This window comes from Canis lupus, chromosome 29 (assembly GCF_048164855.1).
Source record: "Canis lupus baileyi chromosome 29, mCanLup2.hap1, whole genome shotgun sequence".
NCBI lineage: Eukaryota > Metazoa > Chordata > Mammalia > Carnivora > Canidae > Canis > Canis lupus.
This window is the reverse complement of record NC_132866.1, coordinates 17005165-17016245: the sequence shown is the minus strand read 5'-3', so window position 1 is coordinate 17016245 and position 11081 is coordinate 17005165.

The window sequence follows — 11081 nt, the reverse complement described above, 5'->3', positions numbered from 1 at the left end:
AAATTAAATTTTTATTTATTTATTTTTAGAGGAGGGAGGGGCAGAGAGAGAATGAGAGAGGAATCTTAAGCAGGCTCCATCCTCAGCATGGAGTCTGATGCAGGGCTCCATCTCACAACCCTGAGATCATGACTTGAATCAAAATCAATAGTTGGATGCTTAACCAACTGAGCCACCAGGCGCCCACCCCCCTCTTTTAAATCACAGGTACCATAGCCCATTCTAACTAATACATATCACAAGTATATCAAGGCTGTTATTAAGCATGATAATAATTTCTGTCTTCTCAACCTGTATATAAAAGGTTCGAGGACAGAGAATGACCAAACTATTTGACCCATTCCTTTACCCTGGCACTGGTAGCTTAAGTTGCCAGAACCCTATGACAAACTTGTAAACTTCCCCCACTTGAGAAATGTACAGAGCATTAATTAGCTGGAGGCACTTCTCCTCCCGTGTCTCCTGTTTGCAAAATATTCATTCACCTTTCATTGCACATGGGATAAGGTTCAGAGCATGCTCTGGCCCTGCCTCCTGCTCCAGGTCATTTCTCACTGCTCTCCACCATGCTCTCTGCTTTATCACATTTGTCCTCTCAGTTCCTCACACATGCTAGGCTTGTTCCATCCCAGGACATTTGCACAAGCTGTTCTCTGTGCCTATCATGCTATATCCACAACTTTTCTTCTGGGTAATTCCTAACCATTTTTCAGGTTTTAGCTTTCTTAGAGAGTATATTTTTTATTTCAAATATAATTAGCATACAATGTTATATTAGTTTCAGGTGCACAATATAATAATTCAACTATTCTATATAGTTATCAGTGCTCATCAGGGTAAGTGTACTCTTAATTCCCTTTATCTATTTCACCTGTCCCTCCACTCTCTTCCCCTCTGGCCCCTAGGGAATATTTTTAATGCCCTCCCTCATGCTAGGTTATATGGTTCTACAACATTCTCCTGAGAGTGACATTCTCTCATGTTACTCTCATGGTATAATTTCAAATGTAATTAAATAATGAGCTGTGCAATTATTTGCTTAGTGTCTGCCTCTCCACTGAATTCAAAACTCCAAGGGGAAAAAAAAGCTCCAAGGGATTAAAGGTTATGTTCATCTGGTGCTTAGCACAGCTTCTGGCACAGAGAGGGTATAAAGGATGATGATGATGATGATGAATGAATAGTCAGTCCTCAGGATGTCAAACATTTCCCCCAAACTTTAGTTTGTAGGAGAAGCACCTCATAGACTTTAAGTAAATAAAAGATAAATAAGTAAATAAATAATATATATTTATTATATATAACATATTTATTCACATGTAAATATATATTCTTTAAATTGCGATAAAATATACATAACATCAATTTGCCATTTTAACCATTTTCAAGTGTACAGTTCAGTGGCATTAAGTACATTCTCATGGTTGTGCAACTATCACCATCATCCATCCACAGAACATTTTCCATCTTGCAAAGCTGAAATTCTATACCCTTAAACAGTAACTTCCCATTTCTTCCTTCCCTTGATCCTAGCAACCATCATTCTACTTTCTATCTCTATGAATTTTTCTGCTCCTGGAGGAAACACAATTTCCTCTAAGAAATTAAAACACAAATTCCTGGCCCTGATTCCCCAGATTTCAGATTCAGTCCATCTGGGGTACAGCCTGAGAATCTGCATTGCTAACAAGCTCCCAGCTGATGCTGATTCTTAGAGCCAGAGACAACACTTTGTGAACATGGATCTGGAGAATCCCAGGGTAAATATATCTTCTGCAGCCCCTGAACACGCTAGGAGTTCAGAAAATGCTGATGATAGATGGGTTGATTACACTCAACTGCCCATGGAGGGACAAGTGAGCTCCTTCAGTTAAGGCATAGGATCTCAGATCTGCTCATTGTATTCTCCTGGGAGACCTTTTAAAAATTATGAATTATCTGTGCCTCTTTGTAGACAAATAAACTAGAATCTCAGGAAGTGAGGTCCAGGCATTAGTGTTTATTGACACTTCCCAGGTGATTCTGTTGTGAAGCTAGGATTGAGAATCACTAGGCTAAGGAAAGAGGTTGGGGAAGGATGATCAGAAGAGGCAGTTGGAGGGGATACCTAGGTGGCTCAATCAGTTAAGCATCATGTGACTCTTGGTTTCAGCTCAGGTCATGATCTCAGGGTTGTGAGATAGGGCCCCGTGTCAGACTTCACACTCAGCACAGAGCCTACTTGAGTTTGTCTCCCACTGCCCCTACCCCTGCTCACACTCTACCTCTAAAACAAATAAATAAATCTTAAAAAAAAAAAAAAAAAGAAGAAGAGGTGGTTGGAAATTAGAAAATTAGAAAGACAAACACCTCCCAACCCCAGAGGAGGGAAACACACCTTCTGAGTGTAAAAACTCATTCTCTAGGGACGAATAATGTTTTCAGAGATCTAGAGTAATGGGAAGAGCTATCAATACAGGAGCCGACCTCTTTCCAGCCAACTGTCCTCAGACCTGTTATTTTGGGACATCACCTCACATTTCCACAAGTGTACAAAATCATCTTCCGTGTACACTGCAGCTCTCTCTTAATTTGCTCAAATGCACAGCCGTTGCCGTATAGTTTTCTCAGCAATTTTGCACTAAAAGTCTTTTCTTTATTTATTGGTTTAAAGGAGGGAAACTCTTGGTTAATATGCCACCCACCTCACTAAATTAAACCTGGCCAAGCCTTCATTCTGCAAAGAAATCTGTTTACCAAGTTCCTCCTACTCTGGACCATCAAATCCTGGCAACATTAGTGATAGGTCAGTGCTACTCAAAGTGTGGTCTGTGGACCAGTGTCAACCATAACGTGGTAGAGTTTCAACACAAGATAGATACAGAATTTGAGACTCAATATTTACACACATGTATGGCAATCTGACAATGAAGTGGCATCTCAGTGTGTGATCAGAAGGCTTGTCTTAGTGAACAGAGAACTGACCAATTCAGGTATTGTTGCCTTGGGTGACAAGTTGCATGTGGTGGGAGCTGGCGATGAGTGCTGTGGGGTAGGGCCACATATTGGTCTATGATTAAACTCAACTGCTCTTTCTCATTTGTGTATTCCAACAGGACTATCTATTCTGTGAATTTTTTTTTGGCATTTTCTTGATGACTACTAAAGTGGAGCTCCTTTGCTTATGTTTAATGGCCTTTTGTGTATCTTATTTCTTAAAAGTGGCTGTTCAAGTGTTTTGCCCATTTTTCTATTGGGTTTCTATTGGATTTTCAATCTTTTTCTTATTGAAGAGTAGGAGTCATTTCAATATTCTGGATATTGTACTTTTGTTGGATATATGGAACAAAAAATAGATGGAATAGGTGGAATTAAAAATTTAAAATAAGGGATGCCGGGGTGACTCAGTGGTTGAGCATCTGCCTTTGGCTCATGGTATGATCCTGGGGTCCCAGGACCGAGTCCCACATTGGGCTCCCTGCATAGAGCCTGCTTCTCCCTCTGCCTATGTCTCTGCCTCTCTTTCAGTGTCTCTCAAGAATAAACAAAATCTTTAAAATAAAAAAAAAATTTTAAATAAGATTCTTCACACAGTTTGAGAAGCAAGACCATGGGGATTTACCCTGTGGTCTTATTCATGAACAATGAATGCCTACAATGCCTTGCAGATTTATTTTTAAGAGATTAAAGAGAAGAGTTAGAATTTGCATATAATATCCTTAGTCAGGACTATTAAAGGTGCAAGAAAAAAACTGCCCGATTCAAGTAGTTTTTTTTTATAAATTTATTTTTTATTGGTGTTCAATTTGCCAACATATAGAATAAAACCCAGTGCTCATCCCATCAAGTAGTTTAAGCAAGAAAAGGCATAGGTCAGCTGACAAAACTGAGATGAACTAAGGCATAACTGGATCCAGGTGTTTAAGGGGGAGTCTCTCTCTCTCTCTTCTCTCTCTAACTCTTACCCTACATTCTCTATGCTGATTTCATTCTCTGGCATATTCTTTCTTTCTGTTGGAGAGACTGGCCCTCAGAAATGACACTTACATAGTTCTTACTTGTCCTAGTTTGAGGGACACCTTCTGTCTCCCAGAGTCCATATAAATTTCCCCGAAGGATCTTGGTGTGCCATGTTTGGATTATAAGCCCACCAAGGGACCAGCCTGAATTACCTCATGGGGTGGGGGAACAGAACTGTGAGCCTGAGATTCCTACCAGAAAATGTTTGGACTCAAGGACTCAGTACCCAAAGGAAGAAAAGAATGCAGAATAGATCCACAAAAAGAGATGTTCACTACCTCAACTTCAAAGGCAAAGGGGAGGGGATCCATGGGTGGCTCAGCGGTTTAGCTTCTGCCTTTGGCCCGGGTCACGATCCTGGGGTCCCGGGATCGGGTCCCATGTCGGGCTCCAGGCATGGAGCCTCCTTCTCCCTCTTCCTGTGTTTCTGCCTCTCTCTCTCTCTCTCTCTGTGTCTATCATAAAAACAAATAAATAAATAAATCTTCAAAGGCAAAGAGGAATCATGGAAAACTCAGGAATGAGGCTTAGTGATATGTGTGTATATGTTGGCAGAGGTGGAAGGAGGTGTAATGTGAAAAGTGTATCAGGCATCACTGGGTGCTAGGATCAGCAAGTGACTGGTGGCAGGGAAAAACATTAGGTGAATATACATTTCAAAATGTGGTTCTCCATGACTCTTTCATTCACTTATTCATCTACTTAGTTACCCAATAAAAACCTGTTGAGCACCAATCTTTTTGCCAAATCTTCCCTCATAATGGTATTATTGTGATACATGAGACAGCATTGTCCCTGACGTCATGGAACTAATAGTTCAGTGATTAAATACAGCAAAATAATTCTTTTCTAAAAAAAGGTAATGTAGCCTTATCACTATGCAAGACATGAGCACAACCAGTGGGCTGGGCCATGCTAAGAATTCAGAAGATAGCAGTTTCTATCATGAGTGATCTCTTCCATCAGAGACTAGGGAGGAGATAATCCCTGCTAATAGTTGTGGAATTTATCTCTGAGCTTCCTGGCAGCTAAGGGAAAAAGGGAAATCTGTTGAACTATCTCACTCTCATTGTCTGGTGCCAATTCATCATGAAAAGGTAAGCGTTTCCTTGGGTTCGGTATTTGGAAGAATTTATTAAATGTGCCTATATAAACATATATTGAACAACATCATAAGATCATCTTCCCTAACCTGACAGAAAGACCAGGAACTTCACACAAGTATTTCACACAGCAGCATTTCGTGCCTCGTTCCCCTCAATTCTCTCAAATCAGCTTCAAACAACATGGAATCAGAATGACATCACATTCCTGGACATAAATGCTCTTCGGGAAAACTTTTTAAAACTTCTTTCTGTTGCTTCTATATCTTCTTGTATACACCTATGGTTCCACTGGCATATCCTCATGTCCCTGAATTCTAAATATTTATTGACATGTCTGTTTTCTCACCTTCCCTCTCCATTAGATTTCCATTTCTTAAGGGCAGGTCCCGTGCCTTTTAAAATACTGTATTTCCAGTATCTATCATATGACCAGCCTGAGAGGGTGGATGTGGTGGGAGTGGGTGGAAGGGAAGAAGGAAGGAAAGAAGGAAGGAAGGGAGGAAAATAGGAGGAAGGAAGGGGGGGAGGAAGGAAGGGAGGGGAGGGGAGAAGAAAGGAAGGGAGGGAGGAAGGAGGAAAGAAGGAAGGTGGAAGAAAGAAAGGAGGAAGGAGGAAGGGAAGGAGGCAGGGAGGGAGATGGAAGGACGGGAGAGAGAGAGAGGGAAGGAAAAACAGCAGGAGGGAGAAAGTGAGGGAGGAAGAAGGAAGAGAGAGAAGGAAGTTGTCTCTCCAAGGAGGGGAAGGAGCAACTCATCAGAGCTCCCCAGACCAGGCTGAAAGAAGCCAGTTGGGTCTAATAGAGCACAGGAAGTAAGTAACACAAGGGGACTAGTGGGAAGGCTGGGCAGGAAAGTGTAAAGACTAAATTAAAAATTGTTCTGTTTTAACAAAACTTTAAGAATTTGGCATATTCAAGACAAAATCAATGCCCAGTGGGGACTTCCATCATTCAGTTATGATAAAGAGCTAAGGAAGTGATACTTGTAGAACACGTTTTGTTGTCTCTCCAAGGGCTGTGGGGATCCCTGGGATCTGTTGCTCCAGATGGGCAAGACCAGCTGTGGGGTGATGATCCCAGTGGTCTTGTCCCCAGCAGTTGTGGACAGTGTGTGTTCAGGTGGGTGAGGTGAGTACCAGGGCCTTCCCAGTCCTCCGCTGCCCTTGGCCTTCTCTGATTTTGATGGTCCCACCTTACATCCCGTCAAAAATATTAAAAGCAGTCACATTATAGCAAAATTTATTTTTTGCTATAAAGGAACTTCAAAAGATTCTTATGATTTTGCTTTTGATATGATACGGCTCCAAGTAACTCATTTATTTTGTAATTAGTCATGGTTTCTCAGGTTTTGAAGCTAATTGTGCATGGCAAAGCAAGAAAACCTAACCTACAAATTGCATTCAAATGCTGTAAAATTTGAATGCATTCTACACTTAACAAGTAATGACATTTGTATATATCAATTAAGCATTTACTTGTCTTTAGTCAGCACTTTGCTTTTAGGGGCTTGGAGCCAATGATAGTTCAGATCTCAAGCATCTGTGTGAGCCCTTGCAAAGAATGTGGGCCCCAGGCACCGTGCCTGGAGCAGCTCATGGGTAAAATGGCCTCATATATGAAGGCCTGGCACATGTCGTGTCAGGCTGGACGAACCTCTCTTTAGATGCCAGTGATTTGTTATTAAAAGGACACAGTCATTTTGCTTTGAATTCAGGACTCACAAACACCTCCCCCTCAGCTCAGGGCCTCATTAAAATGAAGGAGTGGTAAGTTTTATACCCAACCGTCTAGTTCTAGAAGAGCTCTGCTGTGAGGACACCAGACTTAACACTGTAGACCAGAGTCCACATCCCGGCTGTGCTCCTGGTAACTGAGTCTCATGAAAGAATCCTTATAACGCCACGGGGTCTTAGTTTCCTCATCTGTGAAATGGGGCTAATGACAGGAGCCCATCATTGCTCCTAGGGCTGTGTGGAGTTTCCAGGGTAGATAATCTACAGTAAAATTATTTCTCGAAGAACACCAGCTCTTAAGACAGCTTAGGACAGTCACTCTGAAACCTGGCTTCATTTTCAAATCACTGCAGGGGCTTTCAGAAAGTACTGAAGTCTGAGTCCCACCTGACACCCATTAAATCGGAATCGCTGGGGATCGAGAGCAATAGTTGTATTTTAAAGGCAACCCCTTCTGGTGACGCTAATGTGTAGCTGATGTTGAAGACAGAGGTGCCCAGTGGGGACACATCTGTGTCCGTGGAGGCAGCAGCTGTGCCCTAACCAGGCTCATCCTTTGGCATGAGTTTGGCTTGCTCTGGCCGCCCAGCTTCTTGGCAGTTGGTTCTGTGGATCTGGGAGAGACCGTCGGGCTCACGGACCCACGTGCTTTCCTGGCACACCTCCAGGCTTTGCATCCCGGGCTTGCAGTTGCAAGGAGCCATGTGGGTGAATTGGGGCCCCTGGATGTGGGCAGACCTGAGACACCCCACTTCCTGCCCTTCCCCGAAGTCTTGGTTTCCTAGGGCTGCTGTAACACATGACCACAAATGGGTGGCTGAAACAACGGAAGTGAATTTTCCCACAGTTCCGGAGACCAGAAATCAGAAACCAAGGTGTCAGCAGAGTTGGTTCCTCCTGGAGGCTCTGAGGGAGAATCTGTTCTTTGCTTCTTTTCTGGTGTCTGGTGGCTCCAGAAATCCTTGGCATCCTTTGGCTTCTAGATGCATCACTCCAATTTCTGCTTCCATCTTTCTATGACTTCCTTGTGTCTCTGTCTTAAATCTCCCTCTTTTCTATTATAAGGATACCAGTTTTCACATTTAGTGCCTACCCTAAATCCAGGATAATGTCATTCCAAGAACCTTCATTGTGTCTGCAAGATCTTGTTTGCAAATACAGTCCCATTCACAGGTGCTGAGGGTTAGGACTTGGACACAACTTTTCGGAGCTCGGGGAGGACATACCAACCTACTACACCCAATGAACAAAACAAAACAAAGAAGCCCTCCTGGGTCATCCTCCAGCTGTCTCTCCTCACCGGGAGAGCACCAGGAGGTCTTGGAGGAGGGCAGGCACGCAAGATGGAAGGAGCCTGACCCCTGCATGACCACTGAGCTGGGATGCATGGGAGGAAGTTGTATGTACTAAGCCACTGTGATTTCCAGTTGTTTGTTACAGCAGTTAGCCCTTCCAGACCAACAGGCACATTCTGACAGTCTTCCAACAGATTTATTTTCTGCCCAAGCCAGCCGATGAAACAAAGTACATCTATAGACACTAAGCTTCCGCAGTTTGAAACCGGGAATCCCTACTACTGCATTCTCCCCCTGCCTCTCCTGCATCCTCTGGCCAAAGGCTGCTCACTGTTAGAGCGGGAAAACACCTTGGAGACCATCTCTTCCAAAGCTCTTGCCTCAGTGATGAGAACATTGAGACCCAGAGCCAACCAAGTTTCAGTAGTGAAGGCAGGACCCAGCCTCACACTCTGTGTTAGTCTCTAGGGGCCGCTGTAACAAACTATGTGGCTTAAAACAACAGAAACTGGTTCCCAGCTCTGGAGACCAGGTGTGAATCCAAGTGCTGGCAGGGCCATGCTCCCTGTGAAGGCTCTGAGGGAGAAGCCTTCCTGGCCGCTGCCAGTGGTTGGTGGCGCCAGGTATCCGTTGGCCTATAGCCCCATCGGTCCAATCTGCCTCTGTCCCCACATGGCCTGGGCTCCTCCTCTCTGTATCTCCTTTTTGTATTTTCTCCTCTTCTTATAAGGATACTTGTCGTTGGATTTAGGATCCACACCCAGTGAATCCAGGATGATCTCATCTTGACCTCCTTAACTTATTCATATCTGCCCAGACCCTTTTCCCAAATGAGATCACATTCACTGATATGGGGGGTTAAGACTTGGACATATCTTTTGGGGGGCTACAACTCAGCCCATTGCTCAGCCTAGAGGCAGATGTGCTTGCAACCATCATCTTCTAAGCACTTTCTCCAATTCTCTTGATTCTCATCAATGTACGAAGTGTGGGAAATAACGAAAGACTCCACTGGAATTGCATTACTATTTCCATCAGGATGGAAATACCTAAATCAGGCTTTGGTGCCTGGCTTACAAGAAACCCACATTCTCATTGGCCATGAGTTAATCTTGCACTTACTGACTTCCCACCACGCAGGTGCTATTGTAGGTGTGATTTCACTTGGCTCTCGAAACCACCAGCAGGAGGGCTGCCACTGCCACTATTTTTACATGCAGGAAGATTAAGAATGAAATTGTTTGACCAGGGCAGTCCAGGTGGCTCAGAGGTTTAGCAGCGCCTTCAGCCCATGGTATGATCCTGGAGACCCGGGATTGAGTCCCGCGTCGGGCTCCCTGCATGGAGCCTGCTTCTCCCTCTGCCTGTGTCTCTGCTTCTCTCTCTCTCTGTGTGTCTCTCATGAATAAATAAATAAAATCTTTAAAAAAAATTATTTGACCAACTGACCCTAAGACAGCAGTTCGACTGCAAGTTAATTTGGATAGTGCTTCCAGAAAGAACTGGGAAGAGAGAGGAGCTGTGAGATGAGGAGGGGAAGGAGCCAACACGAGGTGCACTGATGGGCAGGTTAGTGGTGCAGGCAGCTGGGCTTCCGTCCAAACGGGGACCTCTGAGTGACGGTGTAGAGCCCACGTCAGATGGAGAAGCTCTACTCTGTATCCACTGACTTCCATCTGATACTGGTCTCAAGCTATTTCCAAAATGCTCACTCCCTGGCTCTTCCAGCCCCCCTGCCAATGGGCAGAGTAAGCTCTGGTGGCTGGAGAAACCCTCACACAACGAGTTGCAGGTTCTTTTAATAGGAAGCCATTGGAGCCAAAGGAATGGACAAGGGCCGAGGGCAAGGGTGGCACGCAAATGCTCTTTGCCTCCAAAACCTTTGCTCCTTCCCCCATGTTCATCAAATCCTCTTGGGGACAGACATGTGGCCTCATGCCTGCCCCACTGTTGGCTCTGCAGTAAGTTCTTGCTGAAATCCCCTGCTGTTTGCAAGACTTCCCGAAACCTAAAGTCTTTGAGATCAAGTCCAGAAGATTCTTCCCTTGGATGCATCTGCAGTGTGTGTTTTTGTGTGATGGGTTCTGTGTGACCCAGTGACATGCATCATACTTGAAATATTTCCACTGCTGACAAAATAAATCAGCTTTCCCCGCCGTAGCGCTCAGCTTATTAGGGGAAAATGGAAAAGCGGCATTAAATATTAATGCTGCATATTTTCCTCCCCCTTGGCGCCTTCTATGCCACTGATCACTGCCCAGCCAGCACAGCCTTCTGTCTTTTTTCTCCTGATGATGGTAGGGGACAGAAGGGACCTTTGACAAGGCAGTGGGGGACAACAGTGTAAAATGGGGCTCCAACTGGTTTTCTAGGTTCTGGCTTGGGGACGTCCCTGTCTCCACCAGATGCCAAAGATGCACCAGGAAACTTCATCCCCAGTGGGAAGCTTGCCACTCTGCTAGTTTAGCTCGGAAGCATCCACTGTACGGAGAAAGCAGTTTCTCGAAGGAAAGGTGGTGTTGGAGGAGGCAGGCTGGAGAAACAAACCTCAGAGAAGCCGTCGATAAGTCCTGAGCTAACAGACTAAGGAGACCCCTGGCTCTGCCCCCTTGATGGTTCATTTTCAGCAAACATTTGTAAAGATACCACCCCCACCCCCCATCCCTTAGGCCAGGCCACCGAGGAGGGGCATGTAGGCAGCTTTCGGGAAGAAATCCTCCCAGAGATGTCGGTGTTTCATCTGGCTAATTTGTGGAACTCTCCATCCAAAAATAAAAAATGAATCCTTAAGAGGAATCCTCTTTTAGAATGCTGGGATGACGGAAACCTTAGGATTTTTTTTTTCAATTAATTTTGTATTACACAAATAATGCATTAGTTCAATTAAATCATTACGCAGAAGGCTGGAGCAGCGCTCCCACACCCCCTCCTTGGTCCCGGGGCCCTCTCC